Here is a 24,799-nt window from a genome sequence, read left to right as displayed (position 1 = left end):
CATTTGAAAAAATTCAAATCCTTCAAAGCCTTGGTCGAAAATGAATCAGATCACAAAATTAAGTGTCTCAGGTCTGACAGAGGTGGGGAATTTACCTCAAATGAAGTTTTCGATTTCTGTGAAGAGAATGGAATAAAAAGGGAATTCTCTACAGCAAGGACTCCTCAGCAAAATGGAGTGGTGGAAAGTATGAACAGAACAGTCCAACAAATGGCCCGTGCCATGCTTGATGAATCTGGAACTCCTGCAACCTTCTGGGGTGAAGCTGCATATGCCGCGGTTGTTATTCTCAACAAAACAAATGTCCGAGTAAACAGCACTCAAACTCCTCATGAGCTCTGGTATGGTAAGACTCCTTCGGTAAAGCATTTTAAAATTTTTGGAAGCAAATGCTATATTAAGAATACTGATGAACAGCTTGGCAAACTTGAGCCTAGAGCAGATGAAGGCATTCTCCTTGGTTATTCTCCTTATAGCAAAGCATATAAGTGTTACAATAAAAGACTTGGAAGAATTGTTGACAGCATTGATGTAGTGGTTGATGAAAAAGGATACATTCCTAGGCAAGTTAATCATGAAGATATCAAAGAGGATGAATACTACCCTTCAAATCAGACTGATAATGAAGAAGAAGAACCTCAAGAGGCTCCAGAGGAACAGATAAGGATAGAAGAAAAGACTCCATCCAGGCATGTTCAAAAGAATCATCCAGAATCTCAGATTTTGGGGCAGAAAGAGGCAGGTGTACAAACAAGAAGAACAATAGCAGAAGCCTCAAGCTACTTGGCATTGCTCTCCTCCACTGAGCCACAAAATGTAAAAAAAGCATGTAGAGATGAATGTTGGGTCAAGGCTATGGATGAAGAACTTGAGCAGATCGAAAAGAACAACACTTGGGAATTAGTTCCTAGACCAAAAGATAAGAATGTCATAGGGACAAAATGGATCTTCAAAAATAAGTTGAATGAAAATGGGGAATTAGTTAGAAACAAGGCAAGACTGGTTTGTAAGGGATATGCTCAGCAAGAAGGAATAGACTTTGAAGAAACTTTTGCTCCTGTTGCTAGACTTGAAGCTATCTGAATGTTCCTTTCTCTCTCAAGCTTTCAAAAATTCAAAGTATTTCAAATGGATGTGAAATCAACTTTTCTGAATGGAGATTTAGAAGAAGAAGTATACATTGAGCAGCCAGATGGGTTCATTCTTGGAAATGATCCAAACCTTGTATGTAGACTGAAAAAGGCTCTCTATGGTCTTAAACAAGCTCCAAGGGCTTGGTACTACCGTTTGGACAAATATCTTCATCAACAAAGTTTTTCAAAAGGATCAGCAGATAGCAATCTTTATATAAAAATTGAAAATGACAAGTTGCTAATACTTGTTGTGTATGTAGATGATATTATTTTTGGCAGCAATGAAGAAACTATGAGTCAAAACTTTGCCTCGGTAATGCAGAAAGAATTCGAAATGTCCCTGCTAGGTGAACTGACATACTTTCTTGGATTGCAAATCCAACAAAATAAAGACGGTATCTTCTTGTCTCAAACCGAGTACCTCAAGCAGATTTTGAAGAAGTATGGCATGGAAGATTCAAAACCAGTATGTACTCCCATGGTTACAGGATGCAGTCTTAGTGCGAATGATGAATCAGCTATAGTTCATCAACCAACATACAGATATATGATTGGAAGTCTACTTTATTTGACAGGTACCTGACCAGACATCATGCATGCAGTTGGAATAGTTGGAAGATTTCAGGCAAATCCAAAGGAAACTCATCTTCAGGCAGTAAAGAGAATCTTCAAATATCTTCAAGGAACTCAAAACTTTGGCTTATGGTATCCTAGAGATACAGATCTCACACTTCATGCTTACACAGATGCAGATTGGGCTAGAAGTGTGGATGACAGGAAAAGCACAAGTGGTGGTGCTTTCTTTATGGGTTCCAGATTAGTATCGTGGTTCAGCAAGAAACAAAGTTCGATTGCTTTATCTACAGCTGAAGCAGAATATGTGGCTACTGCATCTTGTTGCACCCAACTTCTTTGGATGATGCAAACTTTACAGGATTTCCAAATCACTTGTACTCCACCTATCCCCATCTTATGTGATAATACAAGTGCAATCAGCATTTCAAAGAACCCAGTCATGCATTCAAAAACCAAGCACATACCGATCAAGTATCACTTTCTCAGAGAACAAGTGCTTGAACAAAAAGTCAAGTTGGAATACATTTCTTCTAAGGAACAAGTGGCTGATATATTTACCAAACCATTGCCCAGGGAGACTTTTGAATACCTCAGGCAAAAGCTGGGGGTTGTCGACACATCATCCTGTTGTTAATTCTCAGACTGGTGCTTGTACGCGTACAAGGTTCAGGGGGAGCATAATTCATTGTTGGCATTATAGTATTACAGAAGGAGGAACATGTTGGGTAAATGAACTGTATCTATCCATGGCAATAAAGATGTTGAATTATATTATATGTAGGCAGTATAGCGCGGTTCCTATTTTATATATAGCCAGAATAGCTCGACTTTCTGTCCTAAAGTCAGAGGGGCGAAATCAGGAGGAGCAAGCTCTCAGGGGGAGAAATAGTTAGGAGAAGCAGATATCCGCCCTTTGCCCTTGATGTCAAAGGGGGAGAGTGCTTTTTGGATGGTGTTGTTGCCATCAAGTCCAAAGGGGGAGATTGTTGGCATTATGGCATTATGAACATATGTTGAACTTGATGGCAACCCTCTCTTAGATGGTCATTTCTCTTATATACACCATGATGGGGACAAGAAGAGCCAAGAGGAGAGAAGAAAGGCCATATACACATGTATTAGAGAAGAAAGGCCATATACACATGTATTAATGTTATCGGAGGTATTTGGGCGCCTAAAACCCATATATGCATGCATTTATATTATCGGGAGTTGGTTGGGTGCGTAAAACCCATATATATATATGCTTTTACAATAATCAAAGGCCTTTTTCCTTTTTGGCAGAAACAACACAAGTTAAATATGTTTCGGCACATATGGACCCGATGGCATATCGCAACGGACCCGATGGTGGCATTAAAAATTGGTTTATATTAATATCGCATCCATGCGCGTCGGGGGTCCAGCTAAGTGACTTCGTTGAAACCTCCGATTGGGAGCGGACCCGATGAAGGCATCAATCATGGTTTATAACAAGATCGCATCCGCAGTATCGCAATACATAAAGGGTCGCCCACCTCAAATCCTCCGATTGCGATAACTCAGCGGACCCGATGGTGGAATTAAACTTGACGTATAATAATATCGTGTCCGATGCTTAAAAGCCCTGAATGCCGATTGCGATAAAGAGGTAGTGGACCCGATGGGAGCATTAAAGGCAATATATAATAATATCGCATCCGCAGTTCGGCATATATGCACGTCGGACTTCGGTGAAACCTCCGATTGGGAGCGGACCCGATGAAGGCATCAAAACATGGTTTATAAAAATGTCGCGTCCGCAGTATATCGGAATACATAAAGGGTCGCCCACCCCAATCCTCCGATTGCGATAAGAGGGGTCAGACCCGATGAAGGAATTAAAAGCATTTCATATTAAATCGCATCCGCGGTGTTCGCCCAACTTATAATAGCCTCCCACTTCAAATCGCCGATAGCGATGAAAGGAGCGGACCCGATATATAAATAAAGGCTGGTTAATGGGGCATGTCGCATCCGATCCATCGGATCGGACGTCAGGAATCAACCATGAGATGAGCAGGCACCGGTAGCAATAAGGATTGGACCCGATATATTATTAGTTTGGATGCATTAAGTTAAAAGTCCACCTTTTGTGGTTTGGACCATTTTCATCGTTTTCCCGCTTAAGCCTATTCTTAAGAAGATCGGTCAAAAACAGTTGCGCCTCAGGTTTTCGGATCCTATGGTTTCGATTCATGGTTTTATCAAATGCGTGATTATATAAAGAGAAAGGGGATCCGGTGGCAAAGTATCGATTATGAATTGAAGATCTTAAGGGAGAATAGATCGGCATTCTTATGATCTGTCAAGGAGCAATCTACTGAACCGAATTCAAGAAGAATGCGCGCAGGACGGCAGATCCGCATCGCTTCGGGGGTATTGCAGTACAGTTGAGAGCAGCCAACCACAGGGAAGTAGCAGTCATTCCTTAACTCTGATATAGCATCTTCTGTTGATTCGCTAAAGGTCTCTGGGTCCGGATATTGGGTTTGTCTTGTGTCTAGCCTCTGGGTGCTCTATAACATGTATGTCCTCTGCATTATGGTATGATTCTGGCATATACAACCTCTGATTAAAAGGTGACCAGATCAGATATTTATTTATAGCTAGTGCTTGGGTTGGCGCGTGGGTGATCTGCTATATAAAGAAAACATGTATTGATCTAAGGTTTGGGTATTTCTGAAGAATCATTTATACTTTATGATCATTTGATCTTCTTAGATCCAGTCTGAAAATTAATGAAACATGAACGGAGTAGGGGGTTGTAGCTCCCTTCTAGGAAAAACTGAAAACGAGAGAGAGAGTTGTAGCTCTCTGCAGGTTGCAGCCTGCGTACTGGTAAATGACTGCACCAGTACAAACTCATTGTAAAAGAAGTTTCTAATTGAAAGAAGATAGAGACATATTGCAGCAGGTGGTTTTCACCCACATTGGGTTTCCACCTTATATCTGGTGTTCTTTGGTGTGACTATCTATTTATCTTGTTCATGCTCATTATTTTATGGTACTGACATACAAAGTAACGATCAATATCTGAAGAATAATTCAAAGTATAAATAAGGAAGATATATTGAAAAGAACTTAATAATACTGATTCACCCCCCCCCCCCTCTCAGTATTATTTCCAACAAGGACACCAAAGTATAAAGTAACATTTAAGGTAATAGGGTAATTGATGATGAGAATGGGCTCATGCACCATAGTTAATTGGTTATAATATGTGGTATGTAATGTTGTGATGCATAGCATAGAGGAGCGGCTGGTTGTATCCTTGACTATTCATTAATCTTAATTTAAATGACGAACATGTGAATTAAAATGAAAGGTAGTCATATGCCTTGTCAAACATATTTTACGAAGGGTCCAGGTAAACCATTTTATAAATCACTATATAGATTAGCATTCATGTTACATTTGTAAAAAGGTAGTAAGACATACGGAAACCAATCTATAGGTGAATTAAATTCACTATTATGTCCACCAATTAAATTAGAGCTAAGGGTAAGGGAAATTACGACAACTGAGGAGACTCTTCGAGAAGAAAGTCCTAATAATTGTCCAACATCTTCGACATGCAGAAGAGACAATAATGACCTAAATGAATTCATGAGAAGGAAAGCACAGTGAGCTATTCTCTCCACTGCAATCTCTCGGGAGTCAAAATAAAATATTAAATAATTGCAATTCTAATGGTCTAATGGGTTAACAGTCAAAATAAGATATTAAATAATTTCAATTATAATGGGTTAATTATCACGGTAAAAAATAAAAAATAAATAAATAAATAGGTATGTAGTTGAGATATGTTACATGTTTATTTATCATATATATGAGACATGCTATTTAGATTAAAGTATACAATTATTTAAGTTGTAAAAATATATAATAGATTTGGGATATATTTTTTAAATATTCAAAATTTAAATAAATGGAATTATAAATTATTAAAGATATCATTTTTATTTGAAAGTGTAGAGATGGATCAATTTTTTTATTTGTAAGTGTAGAGATGGATCAAATCTTTTGAGGTGCAAGTTCTCTTTAAAGTGTAAAATTTGAAAAAAGATTTGAACTTCTAGAAATTTGATCCTCTAAATGCCGGTTAAATTTATGGTTAAGATGGATATATATAATTTACATTGCAATTTCAAATATATAAATATATTCAACACCTTGAAAATTACATTACTTCCAATGTGTAGAGTACAAATTCAATTTGTAATTCCAACAAATATTTATTGGATGTCACATAAAATTGATCATGAAATATATATATATAAGGGCCAAAATGTAAATAGTGAGAGTATTTGGAATATTTAATACAACAATTTATTTTCTCAATTAATTTATATAATATATACATAGTTTACATTGAAGTATTTTATTTAATATGAAATCTTATTTATAATCACATTGTACACATTAAAAAATATATATATATTAATATATTTTTAAATGTATGTCAATATTACTTTACTTAACTTAGCATATTGAAATATTTTGTTTATCACTGATGATATTAATTTTTTCTCTTTGAACACTAAGATATTTTACTATTGGTAATATTAAAATATTTTATTTTTACTTGCTATATATAAGTATCGATAAATTATTTTATTTTCACTTGCTCTATATAAGTATCGATGAAGTTATTATTGAAATAAATTAGTTAACATGCATATTTAAAAAGCTAATTTTTGTATTAAAATATTTTTTTAGAAGTTTAAAAATTAAACATCTTCCTCACACTTAAAAGTTTTTGTTTTTTGTTTTTTGTTTTTTGTTTTTTGTTTTTTTATAAACACTCTATCTTTCTCTAAATTTGATATAAGATTATGTTACTCATATCTTACCACATCTCTTTTATGTTAATTGTACTATTAGCAACAAACTAATCAAATATCTATATTTACTTTTGTTTTTATAAAAAAAAAATCTTTCTCACAAATATTTTATTTTTATTTTTAAAGATACATATTTCAATTTTAAATTGAAGACTTAGAATTACATGTCATCCTTATATTATACTATTACATTTTACCATATACCCAAGATAAAAATAACCCCTTTCTCATTTAATTAAAAATGAAGAAAATAAATTAAAGTTCAAATACGTTAGTTCATAGGATAAGTTAATAATTGAACAACAAATCTTTTAACCTCATTTCATTTTCGAATTAAGAACTACTTAAGTATATTTTTAACCAATTAGCATGTCATGTTGTTACGATAGAGATAAATTTAAAATATAAGAATAAGGAGAGATAAATTTAGTTTAAAGTAGATTAAACGAGAATTTTTAATAAGAAGATTATTGTGCATTGTTTTATTTTCACAGGTTTATTTATTTGGTATCATAATTCTATTGTCTTAGTGTTGAATTTTTTTTCCTTTTAATTTCATGGTTTTAGTGTTGATTTTTTTGTTAATAAATAATGTATTGTTTTAAATAAAGTTATGAAGGAAATTGGTTACTAGGAAACATCATTTCATGTTTTTTTATATAGTTATAGTTTAATAATCATTTTAGGTGTATCTTAATTTTGTAAAAAAATTAGATTAAGAGAGATTTGATTCTTCCCAGAATAAAAAAATAAGATAAATTTGAGTAGGTTTAAATAAAAAAGAAAATAGAAAATCTAAATAATAAAATTAAATTTAAAAATTAAATAAATATTATAATAAGATTAAGAAGTAAAAAAAGACATTTTAGATGTAATTGATAATGAAATAAGATTTGAAAGTGAAAATTTTCATTTTTATTATTGGTTCCCATTTCAATTATATATTTGAAGGAAAAGGATAGGCTTGAATTCATATTTTTTTATTTTCTATTTTATTATTTATGTAGTTGAAATAAAATTATTATATATATATATATATATATATATATATATATTATTTTAATTTTTTAATAAAATAATTAGATAGTAATTTATATTTTAATTTATAAATTTATAATTTATATTTAATTTTATGTTATAATAAAATAAATTGTAATTAAAAATAATTAAGATCATTCATGTCTAAGTCTCCATATTTTATATGTTAACATCATGCTATAATATTAAGATCATTGATGTCTAAGTCTCTATATTTTATATGTTAACATCATGCTACAATATCAATGTAAAGATTACCTTAGTGATGGCATGAGCCCTTCACACCAACAATATAATCTCCTTCCTCATTTATAACTTCAAACCATTCCTGTGCTAAACCCTGTGCCAATAGCCAATTTTTTGTGTGGCTCGAATTCAGATCATCTACATACGTCGAGACTACTTAGAACACATGTGAGTATAAGCGGAGAAAAAGGCAATCGTTACACGAATAAATACCAAGGTTTGATAGTCGTGGACTCGACATCATACACAGCAAAAGGAATCTCCATCATTATTTTCATGTCACTTACAAAATCCATGTGTCATTGAAATTGCCAGTGTTATCCTTATAAAATGTTCACTCACTTATTGTTTAGTCTTTCTATCACATTTTTTACTTTAGATGATGCTTAAACTAAAGGATAGGAACATCATATTGAAACTATCAATTCCCACAACACAATGAAAAGTGTAGTGAAGTAGCTCAGATATCTGCATTAATGGGTTCCGATTGCAACCTGGCATTCATTGAAAGGCACTTACACTCGTAATCAATTAGCAATGACATATAATTCAGATAAATTACTCCACAACTCATATGGTCACTGTTGCAGAAAACCATTAGTACGACACCGGCCTCACATGAAGAGTCTAACCATGTAGCTGAGATAATTTCATTGATAGTATTCTACTACACCCCTGCATTCGTTGTCTTACAGGGACAATACTGATTTTGATACGCAGCCACGTCTAATGCCATCCAATTAAGAGAAATTACTCGACAATTCCTACCAACACATGTGGTCATTGATATCCTTTTCGCAGGCCTGGAATCTATGAAAAATTGATGACGCTTTTTGCACTTTTCATACTTCATTTCAAGTTTTGAGTGTTGACTTCCCTAGAAAATCTCTTTCATTAATATATCTCGGAGAGTGCCTTGTTTTTCCCAAAATAGAGAGTCGATAATCTACACACTCTACAAACTATGTTATAAAACAGCAAGCATACAATATATATTCTCCTATTGAAGTTCAATATTCAGACTTTGGAGAACACGACAGCCATAGCCCTTTCTTAGCCTTGTGAGATAACAAAATTATAGCAGGACATTTTTAATGAATTCAAAAAGCATTAAAACCACTAACTAGGAGATCATCCAAGCATTTAAAAAAAAATGTCCAAGCAGTACATTCAATACAATATTTACTTTGTTAATTATTGTATGTGGAGTCATGGAAATTCAACTCCGATAATCTACACACTCTACAAACTATGTTATAAAGCAGCAAGAATACAATATATATTCTCTTATTGAAGTTCAATGTTCAGACTATGGAGAACACGACAGCCATAGCCCTTTCTTAGCCTTGTGAGATAACAAAATTATAGCAGGACATTTTTAATGAATTCAAAAAGCATTAAAACCACTAACTAGGGGATCATCCAAACATTTAAAAGAAAATGTCCAAGCAGCACATTCAATACAATATTTACTTTGTTAATTGAAATGCAATTCATGGTATTGTATGTGGAGTCATTGGAAATTCAACTCAAGGCACTAGATGTGGAGTTGTGCATGGATATTTAAGGGAGATTAAACTAAGACAATTCACCTATGAATAAAGATGTGGAAATGAAATCTTCAATTTCCAAAGTGCTTTGTTGTTACATTGTTATAAAATATGTAAAGTTATCGGTTCAATGGAAGACTCTCCTGAACATGAAATTCAATAGGTTCAACAATTTCAGTGCCCTACTCACCATGGATCTGCAACAATTGGACTGTGTGTTGTGGGTTGTGGGTTTGGAAAAGCCATATCCTCTTAAAATGAAATGTTGTAGTCACTCTGGCTGATCCAAAAAGTAAAATAAAAAGTTAGAGGGACTTATAAAATTTTAATGGTGTTTTGGGATATAAAGGTGAATAGAGATGGTCCTAGATTATGCCCTAAAACAATTTCTACTTGGTTAAGAGTTTGTTTTCATCTGCCTTAAGAAAATAGGTTAACAAACTAATACCCAAAGGCAAAAAAAGAAGTCCGTTTTTCACCTACCACCAACTTGTAATTCCAGGTGACATGATTTTCTTTGAATAAGAGTGATGAGTCAACTTCCATTCTCCCATAACAACTAATGATGATTTTCCTCACTATTGATCTAATACCTAAATTATAATAGGTCCTCTCATTGTGGAAAAAACAATATTAAATAAAACCAAATATTATAGATAAAATATTAAAAGCATTCAAACCTATCCATCCTAAATAGGTATTTAATATTTATGCAGCATCAATTGGTCACAAAGAAGAGTCGAACTAAATATTGAAACTCACATGTAGAAAATGTTACATCTTCTCTCACTCTATGTGAGTAGTTGTAGCGGCTTAATGAGACTCTGATGGGACCAGCCCTGTACACCTACGGATTAATAATTAAACGTTAATTGTATTTTTGATCGCTGTGTGGTTGGTTGACTTTATGGCACGGTATTGTGGTTTAATTGTTTTGAGGACAAGTGTCCTGGTCTTGGGACTCGCTCCTCCCGCCTCTTACTATGCCCACGAAACCCTAAGCTTGGTCATTTCGTTGTTGTTTCACTCTACTACTCTGCGAGGTGAGGACTCTGGTTCTGGTTCATGTTGCTTCAGAAGGGTTTCATTCCGCCGATTCTGGGCATGAATTCCCGTGAGGTTTTCCACTTACATGCGTTGGTGATGCTTCCTGTTCTAGGCGCAGTGTCGAGGTTTCGGGTCTAGAACCCCTGGTCTCGTTCTCTGGTCTCAATATTGTTTGGCCCTCGTTATGTTTTGGTTGTGGGCTCTTGTTGTTTGCTCGCATCGTTTATGCTCTTGTTTTCACTGTGCTTGCTCCACTGTTTGATTATCTGCTTGGCATTTGTCACAGGTCATGGTTGTGGGGTGTCTTGGCTCTTGGCTCTCTTCCATCGTTCAACCAGAGGTGAGTTTGCTTTCCTTGCTATACATTTTTGCCTCGTTTTCTTCTATCTCTAACTGTTTTTCTCCTTGTGGGCATTGAGCACTCTACGGCCATGACCTTGGTCCGTGGCTTCCTCACTTGTTCGCACAGGCTAGGCTCCTTCAGTAAGTTCTTCGGAAAACCCTTACCTCTCCTTACAGTTCTATATTTATGGTTTTATTTTTCTAGCTCTAATGGCCTGTTTGTGGCCATGCAGGTGTGCGACCGGGCTCTCCGTTCACTGGACTCGTGCCATGTCTCCTACACTCGTATCGGGTAGGGTCGCTCCTGGTTATTCCTCTGTTTGTATGTCCGAGGTGTTTGTTGTAGACAGTATTTTATGGCACTGTCATTGAAGGTTTGTTCGACTTCACTGTGTCTTGGCCTCACTGTGTATTTATGCTTCCGGCGATTTAACTTATGATTTATAATTGTATCGGTCCTATGGTGACCTAATGTTTGTGTTTGGCACTGTTAATGGAGGAACTCTATTCGCAAGGCTACCCTGTACTTGGGGACTGTATTTTGGACTGGTGATATTCGACACTGATATATATATATATATACAGTGATTTCATTTTGTAATTAAATAGCAATGAAAATGATTTGAGTTCTATTGGTACCTGTAGATGTTTGTTTATTCCTTCGATAGTGATTTTCTTACTCCTTCTACAAGCCCGCTCCGTTGTCTTGTTGAACTTGTCCGGATGCTCTTCTTGCTTCTGTCTTTACTATTCACTCTCTGTGATCGTTATGATTTGGGAAAGAAAATGAATTTAACTAGATTAGGCAAAAATATTTAAGTTGCAATATATGAGTTCAGATTTCTTGTTCTTCAGAATGTTTTCGTGCTTCATTTCATTCAATACTATGATGGTCAAAAATTACAGTAACTGTTTCCTTCCTGCTTTTTGTAAACACTCACTGTACAATTATTAAATTGTCAGTGGTTACATTTAGTTATACTTTGACGATTGTTCTTTCTTCACTGTAGTCTAAATTCTTTCTTCACTGTAGTCTAAAAGTAAATTTAAAAAAACAAAAAAACAAAAAAAAAAACGTAAACAAAAACTAAAAGTGGGCACCCGTTCCTAGAAATTTAAATGAAAATTAAAAAAAAACTAATTGAAACATATCTGTTTGCAAAGACAAACACTCCAGCCATGACCTCCCTGAGCTGGATGCTCTGCATCAAAATCCAAGCCATAGAGAGCAATGGGATCAAATACTTAAACTCGATTGGACTTATTGAGAAACTTCAAGTTCATACCATTCATTAGTTACTTACAAATCCAAGTACAATCTTCTGGTTACAATACTATGAAATGCACAAATCGAAGTAGAATCTTCTGGTTACAATACTATGAAATGCACAAAGAATAGATGACCAATTCAACCGATACCAAGGGTTTATGACGTAGTTAAGATTTTTTTTACCATTTATGTGCTAGTGAAGCCATACAGTATCTATGAGACTTCTCTCGTAGTGCAAAACACTAAAATAGACACTCAGATGATTTGCCCGAGCCAATGTCTTTCTCAACATAATGATTTGCATATACAAGTTTAAAAAGCACCTCAAGCCTTGTAGAAGGGAGTAGACTGCAATAATTCCATCTACAATGACAAATAATTTGGATTAAAAAATGAACCCATGTCAGACTTTCTCAGCCCTACACTGCTTCAAAATGTACCTATTTTCAAAATATCAGTAAGTGTAGGATTTAACCCATAAGTGTAGGTTTTTCAGAAGTACGACAGAAACAAAATCATATAAAACTCACAGTAGTGTTTTCAGCAATGTGAATCAGACATGTTTCTACAATCCGATTATGTCTAGTATCACAAACGCAGTTCCTACGATGATTGTTGAAACAAACACAAAAATCAACACAGTAAAACACAATATCACCTCTGTCATCCTCAAGCCTCCTATCAATCACATGGATTACATTATTGTCACGAGGAATCAATCATAGGGGTTACATTATTGTCATGAGGAGGAATGATTAGAAGCCCAGAAAACCTGTTGGCTAGCCCTTTAATATCATCCACCATTTCATTACCACCTTATGCCTCTCTTTCCAGACTTTCATCCAGACTTCTTCCATCCCCATGCACCATTCCTTCTACTTGGCCCCGTTCTCCTACACCTTCTTCTTATGCATGTGCAATTCATTTTAGGTCTGTCCAAGCCATTATTTCAAGCTCTGTTACTGCTGCTTATGGTGCCAAACGACATAGAATTGGGGATGGATATGGGTATCGCATCAAAATCCCACAAATGGAAAAGGAAAGTGGGAAGAGGAATCAACAATGTGTGATTCTCAAGGAATCCCAAGTGGAGGCACAGTCACAGCCAAAGCCTGCACTAGAAGAGGAGGAGAAGGGTAAGGTTAAGGTGGTGGTGAAGACTCCCAGGAAGCAAAGGGTTTTATTGAAGTTAAGTTGGCTTGAGAATAACATAGGGCTTGCTCTAAATCAGGTGGTTCTTGGTCATGTGACTATTAGCGCAGGCCCTTCTTGCTTTGGCCAGGAAGGATGCATGGGAAGAACTCAAAGCCAAGCTGGAGAGCATATCTTGGGAATCTCAAAAGCGCACAATCATTCTTCTTAACCAAGCGACGGATATAATTAACTTATGGCAACAAGTTGGAAGCAATATATATAGATTCAGACGTAGAAATGTACGTATGTTGTTTCTGACTATGTTTTTATTTATTTATTTTTCTAGCCCGCAAGGATTTGGGGATTTTGAATCGGTGACGTATTGCGAAGAGGAGTAACATAATAATGCACCTATTTACGATCAATTTCTTCGTCAACTTCTATATGTTACAAACTGCCAATAATGATTATCACAAATTCATTTATCCTAGGGATACAAATTCTTTTTCCTCCTGGTTATAGGGTGCACTTCAACTGAACGTAGGTTGGCAGTTTGTCATCTTGTAAGTGTTTTCAAACTCCAAAATTTAGATTTCCTATTTCTAAAATAAAACGACGAATGAAATGATGAAGTCAAGTTTCAGATTTTAATACCCTTTAGTCCGCGACAAGAATAGAAGTGGTTGGACATGATGAGACTTGATAATTAATTGCCATTAAAACCAAACGTAGTCCCTCAGGTTGTAGATGTCATACCATGCTAGCTTTAAATGTTAGTCATTGTGAGATGCTGACCAAGGCCAACCACCATTCATGGTGGTTGTACTTTGGTAAAATTCTAGATATGCAAGACATCTTGGTGAAAATTAATAACACCGACTACAAGCATGAAATCAATTAGCTAGCGAGCCGACCGTACTCACCGATCGAGTTAAATTATGCGAACTTTTAACGAGTCCCAGTAGCTCAACTTGTAAACTATGCAACTATTCACAATTTGGTACCCAACTCAAATATGGGTACTCGAGATTATGATGGTTAAATTTATGGTTAAAACGTCAAATTTTTTTAACCAGTCACTTTGATGTTCGAATTTTTTTAAGCACCATATAATATGTTTAAAAGGTCAAAATACGTTCTGCGGGACGTCAAACTGCACGCCTATTGGTATTTAATTGCAAAAATAGATATGGACGACACTATTGGTTCAGATATTCAATGTAAGTGGTAAATTTATATCTCACTTATAAATTGCAATAAGTGACTTTTGACTTTATTTCCCCAGAGATTTTATAGAATATTTTCATTGGAATTTAATCAACAACATCAATGGATGTGGTAGGCAATTCAAGAACAAACCAACCCTCACTTAGATTTAATCTTTTTGTTTTTTTATCACGCCCACATTAATTCTCATGTGATTGATGCCATGGCAAAAAGCATGTGAATTGACAAAAAATGCAAAGAACAAAACGTGGAGCAGAGGACTACTCTTCTCAGTATTAGGAATCAGTGAAATAAGATTATGTTGGAAACATCATTAATAAATGACTCGAGTGAAACTCGATTTAAAATGGACTAAATGAAACTGAACTAGGAGACTTGGAGGGACAATTTTCACACCTAACAGTGGGTTCGAATTAGATTCTCCAACACTCCCCCTTAATTTCAACCACATAAAATTTAATTAAGATATGTGTTGGTCTATGTGTGAGCTAGGCTTACAAACTAAAAAATTGACTTCAACTACATTTACTTTTCTTCTTCTCTTTTTCCAGATCCTATGGTCTCTAAATTGTTTCAGCTTTTTCTCTTTGTTGTATCCCTTCTTCTCTTTTTCCAGATCCTATAGTCTCTAAATTGTTTCAGCTTTTTCTCTTTGTTGTATCCTTCAAACCTCAGTTTCTTCATTTGTTGGTGCAGGGCTTCCATTCTTCCAGGTTGTCTAAGAATATCTTGAAGTTCTTCAAAAAACAAGTTGTATGTGGGCTACTGCCACATATTATCTCTTGTAGTGCGCTTTCCATCATCAATTTGTTGTAACATAAGACAATAATACATTTCCATCTCTTCAGGACTCCAATACTTGAAAATTTAATCGATGTTCTCATCATCCAAGATGTCTTCAACATGCAATTATGCATCTTCTAGGCAGACTTTATGAAGGCATGGTGTTGCAAGCCATGCTTCAAGGAAATTTAATTCTTCTTTATAATTGTTTTGTTTACCTAGCACACTAAAAATCAACATTAAAATTAAAAATATTTGCAGAACCGCATTGCTTTTGTTCCTTTTGCTCTACAATGAGAGATTTCTCCTGTTGCGCTTCCTTTTCTTCCTCTGTCTTTGTTTTCTTTTTATGGGCTTCCTTCTTTGTCTTTGTCTCTGTCTCTATCTCTGTCTCTTCCACTTCTTTACTAACCTGTGTTGCTGCAAACAGGTTGTCTTCCACTTGGTTTTCAGATTCAAGTGGGATTATCTCACCAAATAGCATCATGTCAATATGATGTTTTTGTTGCATCACCTGCAACCATTCATCATTAGCCAACAATTCTTCATCAAAATTTACATCAACAATATTAATTGTTGGATTCACCATAGCATTGACTGCTCCAATGGCAGCGTCATTGCCCTGTAAGCTCTGTTGCTGGATTCACCAAATTTTCATCAGCAACTTCTGTTGTTGGATTCACCATATTGTCATCAGCAAAATCTGTTGTTAGGATCACAAAAATCCTTATAATTCTTGTGATGCACCTATTAGTAAAACAAACCATTATGATATTCATGAAGCACCTATTATTACTCGTGATGAACCACCATTAAATTATATTAGAAGGGATAAATCCAAATAACCCATGAAGCCGATAAAATATTATATGCTAATATTATTATAGTGATCACTCCCATGAAAGAAAGCGTTAACTTATAAACGTTGTAGCCCTAACATATTAATTTAGTTATAAACAATTATATTATTAATATATTTAATATGTTTTACTTCCATATATGTTACTCTGTCACAAATTGCTTTAATATGTTTTACTTGCCTATATGCTACTCTGTCCCAAAATTCTTGATAGGGGTAATTGGGGAAGAAGGGGGAAGTCACCACCCTTTAAGTTCAAGGATTCAATATTTAATAGAAAAATTAACAATTAAGTAGGTGTAAATTACCTTTTTTTGCATTTAGAGAGAAATTTAAATGGTGGAAAGAGAAGTAAGGATAGAAACCAGATTTAAATATAATGTTGAAATTGCGAAAGAGGTAGGAAGTTGGGTTATACATACTAAAGGCATTAAAATTAGGAAAATTAAGTATATGAAAATAATTGATGTAATTATAACTAAAGACGATAAGAGAAAAAGTGTTCTAAATGCTCATAAATATAACAAGAGATTGTACTATGCATTGATGAATTGTAAAAACATATGAGGAAGTTCAATGATGGGGTTTTCCAAAAGATAGAAGACTTGGAGTTCCCCCAATTAAAAATAGGATATTGAAGTTCCACACACCATCCACATTTACTCATCATGTATATAAATTCTCTCTATGATAATTTTTTATAGAAGACTTGGAGTTCCCCAATTCAAAATAGGATATTGAAGTTCTACACACCATCCACATGGACTCATCACGTATATAAATTCTCTCTAGGAAAATTTGTATTATTCATAGTAGCGGCAACAAGGCTTCAACGATAGGAGAAGTAGGCTCTTAGTTTATTAGTTGATTACTAGATTGTTTGAGGTATTTCTGTCTTTCTAGTTTTATTACTATCATCAAATGGTTCGTGTGGACTTAAACCATAGTATTGTAGTACTAGTTTTGTTTCCTTAGTTACAGGCTAGTATTGATAGCAATATTTGTATGTATTTTTGACAAAAATTAGTATAAATACTACCTAATTACACAATATAAATATATATATATATGCTAAGAACTTCCATTAGATATAATACAATTGTTTCTACAAAGAACACATAATATTACATTTTGAAAAAATGAAAAGAAATTCCATAACAGTACACACGTTCAAGAGCCTAGAGAACTAAAGATACTAGACAAAGGGTTCCAAGGGTCAAAAGGAGAACTTCATACTCTCAAAGTGATACCAAGGTGAGCGTAAATGATAACACGTGAAACAATTTATGAAGTGTTGCAATAAATCAAACTAGTGTGAATCAAAAGTTTCAACACAAGCAAGTCACAAATAATTTCGTAATAATTTCGTTTGTACATTAAACTACGTAGCATGTTTAATGGAATGGAAATGATACTTGGAATTAGATCAACTTAACTGATAAATTGAATATCTAAAAATAGTCTTTGAAATGGTCTATATGGTGGGTGTTGTTTGGGATAATGATCATTTTGATATGGTTATATGAGGGAAAGAAATGTTAATGTTAAGGTATCCTAATTTTTCTTCCAAAACTGGAGAAGGAAGTAGGGATTCAACCGATTGGCAAATTTGATTTTGTTTATTACATTGCATAGATAAATTGGTAAGCAATGGCTTTGATAAATGGCATAGCTAATTTTTGGAATTAAGGTACAAAAGGTGGCATTCACAGTTAGTAAATCTGAACTAGGTTTTTGGATTCTTTGACTAATTCTTGGATATTGTTCTGCAATAAAAAAAAAAAAAAAAAAAAAGTGCTTAGAACAAATCTATGGTGAATGCATATGGATTGTAAAATTTATTTTTTGGCATGTGCATTGCTACCTCTTCCACTTCCTTAAAGTAAATTTCACTCATTAGGGCTTCATTATGCTCAGAAGTGACCAAAATAAGGATACATGCTAGAATCTTTTCAATTGCTTGAATGAAATTAGGAAGGGATTCTTTCATTATATTATTATAAAATCATGTGAGCTACTTTTGAAGGTCCTTCTAATCAGTTAATTTCTTACCTATTCCATCGTACAATGAGAAAAATATGTTACGATGTTGATGTTTTATCATGGAATATTGAAATAATTTTGTATTTTGTTCACCCTCCTTTAGCCAATTGATTTGGGACTTTTGTTTCCATTGTGTCTCCTCTTTCTTTCCTCATTCCTTTAGATATGTTAACATGCTTCCTTCATACTCGGCGAGATCATTGGTGCACCCTTATAAAATTATTTATTGGTGAATGGAATCCATCTAACTTCCAAATTTCTATTTGGATTGGAATATATTCCCAAGCTCTTCTTTATTATGTTTTTTAATATGAAATATAGGGATTTTAAGTTTTTATTGAAATTTAAAAAAGGAGTAGGGGTTGGTGAGTTCTATATCTTACCACCATAAGCTGACTTCTTCTACAGAGGAGGGATCTTGAAGCCAAAAGCTATCAGACATGAAGAGTTGGTTATTGGGGGTTTCTTTTTAGTCTAGCTCAAGGTATATGGGCAAATGGTCAAAGTTAGAGGAGGGAAGATAGATTCTTCAATAAAGATATAATTTTAAGGAAGGGTTTTAGAAACAATAAATCTATGAAGACAATAAGTGATTGGTGCTTACCTCGTGTTTTTTTATTCCAAGTCAACGCGTCATTGACTATGTTAACATAAATGATGCTCAAATATATAATGGTTTTCTTGAAGAAATCAGAATCAATTTCTAGGCATCTAATACCTCCCTTCTTTCCTTCCAATTCTTTAATCATATTGAAATTTCCTCTAGTTATGCATGTGTCCTCTTGTATTAGCTTTCTAAGTTGAGAGAGGTAGTTTAGAAAATCAACCTTTTTTGTTATTATATGTGGACCATAGATAGTGAAAAGGAATGATATTAACTTGACTCTAATAATCTAGAGCACCCAACAATGATGGGATGGGCATCAAACCAATTGGTGAATTCTACAACTATAAGATTCCATAGAACTGCTAGTGCTCCATCAATCATTGAGGAGCCTATGGTTCCCTTTGTAGTTGATGCCCCTGATGTTTGATGATATAATTTCCATTGGGAGGAAGAAAATACCTTTGAGATCAACATTACCTTTACAATTTTTTCTAGCTTTCTCTCGCTTCCTAAATCAATTCCTTCATGGTATTTCCACATATTTCCTTTTACTCCTTGGATTGCTTACTTGTGTCCTTTAATGAGTGAGCATGGACCTTTGGTCCTGAATCTAACGAGTTTGTTCTAATTGAAGTAGGGGCTTCACTTCATTTTCACTTTAAAGCAAGATTGATGGAGGACCATCACCTATAGTTAATAGATTTACCTTGGTTCTTTCGCTTTCCACTCTTCTATTATTAATGATAAGGTCATTTCATCCATGTCCATATCTTTGAAACTATTTTGGAAGCTCCTTTGAGTTTTCCAAAATTTTCCATTTTTTATCAATGCATCTCGTTTTGGGTTTTACTGGGATGTTGAGCTTTGTGGATTCTACATTAGTTCCTTTTCCATTTGTTTTGTTACTTTTAAATATCCAAAAGTTTTCTTGGATTGAAGTGCTCCCTTGTAGAGATAACATAGGCTTCATTTTCCCCTTTTTGTATTTACTTTATAGAAGCCCTCAAGGTTTGTGGTTGGGGTCTATGATGGTGTTATAGTGAGCTAGGTTGAAATGGAATTCTTTGGATAGATGGTTCTACGCATGGTGACCTATGCAATGAAAAGGGACATGCTGTTAATCCAAAGGTTTCATCAAGTCTTCACCATGATACAATATCTATATTGATTCTAGTGGGGTCTAAAAAAATTACATGTAAATGCAAGTTCTGGCATGTGCTACATACCTTCCACTCTTGGTAACCTCTAACATTTTGGAGAAGTATATATTTCCTTTTTTTCTGCCTTCAAATATTTCTTCTTCCCAATACTTCTTTGGAAGGGAGACTAATATAAACTAGATTGGGTCACCAAGAATTTTTCCTTTCTAGGTAGTATCTTGGAGTACAAAGTCTCGAGAAGAGACCAATGTTGTTGAAGAAATAAGGGTCATTTTTAAAAACTCACATTCACTCTTAAAGATTGGTAGAGATCACTATGAAAATTTCCTTAGCTACAGGCTCTAGATCTATGTGTCCTTTTGGATGCCATTTTTTCTTTATCCATACTACTAGATCATGCTCTGATGGGCATATGCCTATGAATTTGAAGAACAATGAATGATCCTTCATGTGTTGAATAAACCCCACTATTTTATCGAATCTAACTTCATACTTGGGTATTTCCATTGTCATTAGGAGACAATGATTTTGATTTCAACTTTGACACAATATGTCTAATTTTTTTTTATCATCATATGGGATTAATTTTTTTCTAGTTGTAGAGGTTTTCCTATGGGGTGAATAATGAGGTGTTGATGTTGGGTTCTACTTTGCTCTAGTGGATGAATCTCCCAAAACAACATTACAGTAGGAGGCCTTTGCACAAAAAATAGTCAATTGAAATAGAGATACATACATTTATTTATAGTTATGAAATCAAAATCAAAACTTGGATGACATATTTATACTATTTTATTAATTTTTTATTATAATTAATTTAATTGTTTGTAATGATTTATTCTTATAATTTATCACTAAAGCACCTCTTCTTTATCCATTCACCAATCATTCAACAACAACATGATACACTTTAAACCAACCACACTTTCTCAACGAAGACTTGCTCCATTAGTAAAAATGAGTTAACAATGCAGTCACCATAATGGTTCAAATCTTACCAATGAGTATATAAAATATATCTTAATATATAATAATTTAAGCTCAAACATTATCATATAATTTTTTTAGTTCGTATAGATTAACTATGCAAATTTTCAAAATTGTTGTTATATTTCTATTTTATAAAATAGAGTTATCTATATTTTTTTTAACTCAATTAGGTTCCCCCACCCCCACCTAGTCTGAAGACCAATCCTTCATAGATCATCTTTTTAATGTTGTTACATTACACATTGTGTATTGTCATTATAATAGTTATGTATTATGAAACTACTTTGCAAAGCTTGTTAGATCAAAACATCTTGTTATAATGAATTCTTCTCCCTTAACATCTACTTTGTAGTTAATAGAGTGCTTATTTTGATTGAAAAAATTATAGATAATTTGTAATTTTATTTATATATATATATATATGGAATGTTATCCATTTATTGTATTTGTGTGAAAAAAATAATAATTTTTTTTCTAATTAATTAGATAAAAAAAAATTTAAGATATAAAAGAAACCTAATTAGCCCATTAATAAAATTTCACTCATAAAAAAACACTACACAAGATTATTCCCTAAAAGAAATATTAACATCAAAACACATCCCCAAATACAACCCATATTTTAATACAACCCATATAAAAAATATATATATATAGAGTAAAAAAGGCTGTGATGGAATCAAAAACACTGCCGGAAATTAAAATTTTCCATTAACAAGATCTCATTCACAAATAAGACATGTAAGCGAAGCTATGGATTATACTCGTATCAAATGTTTTAATCAAGTTCGATCTGGTACAAATAGAGATCCTAACACTGCCGTAAATTAAAATTTTTCATTAACACCGTCTCATTCACAATTAATACGTGTAAGCACAGGTGAGGACACCATCTCATTCACAAATAAGACATTTAAAGCACAGGTGAGGATTATACTCATATCAAATGTTTTAATCAACTTTGATCTAGTACAAATAGAAATCTTATCCTTAGGACAAACCGATGTTTTATTTGCATAAAGCACTCGTTTCCCCATTTTACCCCTTTACATATTTTCTCTTTGGTAAAACTCCCCAACCTTAAATTTTAATTATAAAGGTGTTTATCTCTTCAAAAGATTAACACCACTATTTCAAAATTCAACTTCCATATCAAAGAGACAGAGCAGAAACACATCAAGGGATTTGTTCAAAAGATTTGACAACACTATTTCAAAATTCAACTTCCATATCAAAGAGACGGAGCAAGGGGTTTGTTCGCATCGGTGTGGACACGGGCAAGGGAATTTTGGCAATGATTAAGTCGGCTGCAACTCTAAACGACAAACATAGCGAAAGACAATTTGTTGTTAAAGAAGTCTTCGTTTCACATGGAGATGTGTTTTTCGAGTCGGTAGGTTTTCAAAGTGGAAGAGGAAAAAATATGCTTTACGGTTATGGATATTTTCTCCCTAGGGAAAAATATTCTGATATGTATTCATGTTATATTATTTTTATTATATATAAGATAATAATAATATTGAATTTTTTGGGATTATATAAATTGAATGATTAAATATTAAAATAGGGTAAATTTGACATTACCAAAATTAAAAATTTTAAAAATAAATAAATTTTAATATTATTTTAATTTATTATTATTATTATTAATTAAAATATATATACGTTGAATATATATACATTAAAAAAAATTCATGTAATATTATTTTTAACTCTCAAGATTTATGCTCATTTTATTTTAAAGATCTTTAACTTGTAAATAGATTTTGTTACAATGCTATAGATCAATTTTATGTCTTACTAATATCACATAACTAGAAAATCATAACTATTTTTGAAATAATCTTTAACGTGCCATATGATACTATTACTAAGAATATTTTTAAAATATTTAGTGTAGGATAATTTCATAATATCTGTAAGGAAATCTATGTGTTTCATTAGTCAAATAATGTTACAAATAATTATATGGAGTGTGGTCTCAAGATAGGGAAACTATCTTGGACACACAATCACTTGGTTGAGAGATTATCTCAACCACACACCAATCTAGAAAAAAACCCCTAACTAATAGGAACATACTCCTTGACATAGCAAGAATCACAACTGAGACAAAAAAGAAATACATTTTCCAATGGTGTATTTTCCAATGACCACTATAAAACATTACATAAACTTGCTTACAATTAAGATGTGTGACTCATAATACAACATAATATTGACTATGTTTTATTTTAACACAATCTTTTACCTTGTTTTTCCATCAACTTCTTCTAAAATTATATCCAAACTTGGTATCTTCATCTTGAATCTTTCGAGCTTCAATTTGCAGTTGTCAGAGTGACCGGTTCTAACAAATAGCATTACATATTTTTTTTTTGTAAACTGTGGTGGTACTTCTTTCTATTATCAAAAACCAAAACATTACAGTATCATGGTGGCCTCACCTCGCCCTTATGGGAAACCGGGTATCTCTGCCACCTTAAGTCTTTCATTGCCAGCCAAAAATAATAAGTCCAGATTCTGTTTGTCCAAGCTAAATAAACTAAACAGTCTTTACACTTACTCTTACTACTTAAATGCATATAACATATTTCCCTATCTATAACAGTGAGGATCTTAGATTTAACTATTCTTTGAAAATTCATCAAAATTAATGCATATCTGATTTCATGGAACTCCAGCTGCTGGCTGTTGATCAGCTTCTCGGTTGGCTCCTAGGTGTCCTTCCTTGATCATCGCCTGAATTTCCTCCATCTTTTTGCCCTGCATCTCCAAAGTAATCTGCATTATTCTCAATTCTCTCCTTAAATTTGGAACTCCCTGCGCCAATTCCGCCATTTCTGTTGCTGCTTGTTCTAGAGCTTTTGCCAGCAGTCTCTTCATTACCCAATATACATGTATAGACTACTTAAACAGGGTCATCCTACCCCTAGTATTGCCCGGGTCCGGAAGAAGGAACTCCCAGTCTTCCATCTCAGAATCTGATTGAGCTTGGATGGCCTCTTCTTCCATGTGTTGTATTATCCTCCTGATTTTTGGGTTGGTGTTCTTGTTGTAGGCTCTTTCTGCATGTTGGATTTTCCTATCTAGAGATCTTTTTGACTTTCTACAATACCTCTCTGTTCTCTCTCTACCCCTTCCTTGCGGGCTCTGCCCTCTTCTTCTTCCTCCTCTATTTCTGTACTGTCCCCTGCCACCCCTATTGCCCCTGCCTGGCGTGCTACTTTCGCCTCTGCCTTGCTTGCGTCCACGGACATGCTGTTCTTCACTTTCTGAATTCTCCAGCTGCTCTTCAATCATCCTTTTCCTGCTCTTCCTGCCTGCCTCGCGTCTCAGGTTGTCCATTTCCCTGTCTGCCTCGTACCTTTCCTCCTCCTCTTCAGTATCATCCTGAATCTCATAAATTTCCTCCGCCTTTTCCTCCTTCGCCACACTCTTTCCTTTACTCTCCCGGGTTCTGCGCTCCATTGCCTCCGTGTCTTCTTCGAACCTTGTATTCCTTCTGGTTTCCATACTGATCCTCCTCTTACAGTTATTTACTTTGTTTGGTGCAGTGCTCTCGTCGTTACCGCGGTCCGTCACCTTCTTACTACACGGATCTTTTCGCACTACAGCATATCTCTTCTGCCTTCTCCCGTCTTGTCTCTGCTCTTTAATAGATCTCCTTGCCTCGTTCCACCTTTCCTTCAGTTGAAATTTACCGTGCCACCTGTTATTTTGCTTGCCGCCATCTTTTTCCTCTGTTTCCTGATTATCATTTCCACCTTTGGTTTCTGACATGCCGTAAGGGAAACAATCCTAGCTGAAGTATGGGAGGAGGAGGAGTGGAAAGCAGATCGGTATGAAGAACAAATTCTAGCAAAACTAAACCTGAAATATGAAATGGTATATAACAGAAGGGGAAAAGGAAATAATAAGATCGTCCA

At 34.3% G+C, this 24,799-nt stretch overlaps 1 pseudogene; it reads left to right on the top strand.

The window, feature by feature from the left end:
- Positions 1-12,818: 12,818 nt before the first annotated feature.
- Positions 12,819-13,599, top strand: LOC149199763 (uncharacterized; annotated as a pseudogene).
- Positions 13,600-24,799: the final 11,200 nt, after the last annotated feature.

The sequence above is a fragment of the Pinus tabuliformis genome, chromosome 2_1, assembly GCF_031772625.1.
Source record: "Pinus tabuliformis cultivar Carrire ecotype Pingquan chromosome 2_1, CPIR1, whole genome shotgun sequence".
NCBI lineage: Eukaryota > Viridiplantae > Streptophyta > Pinopsida > Pinales > Pinaceae > Pinus > Pinus tabuliformis.
Note: the sequence above shows the minus strand (reverse complement) of the source record. Positions and strands in the feature narration are given on the sequence as shown.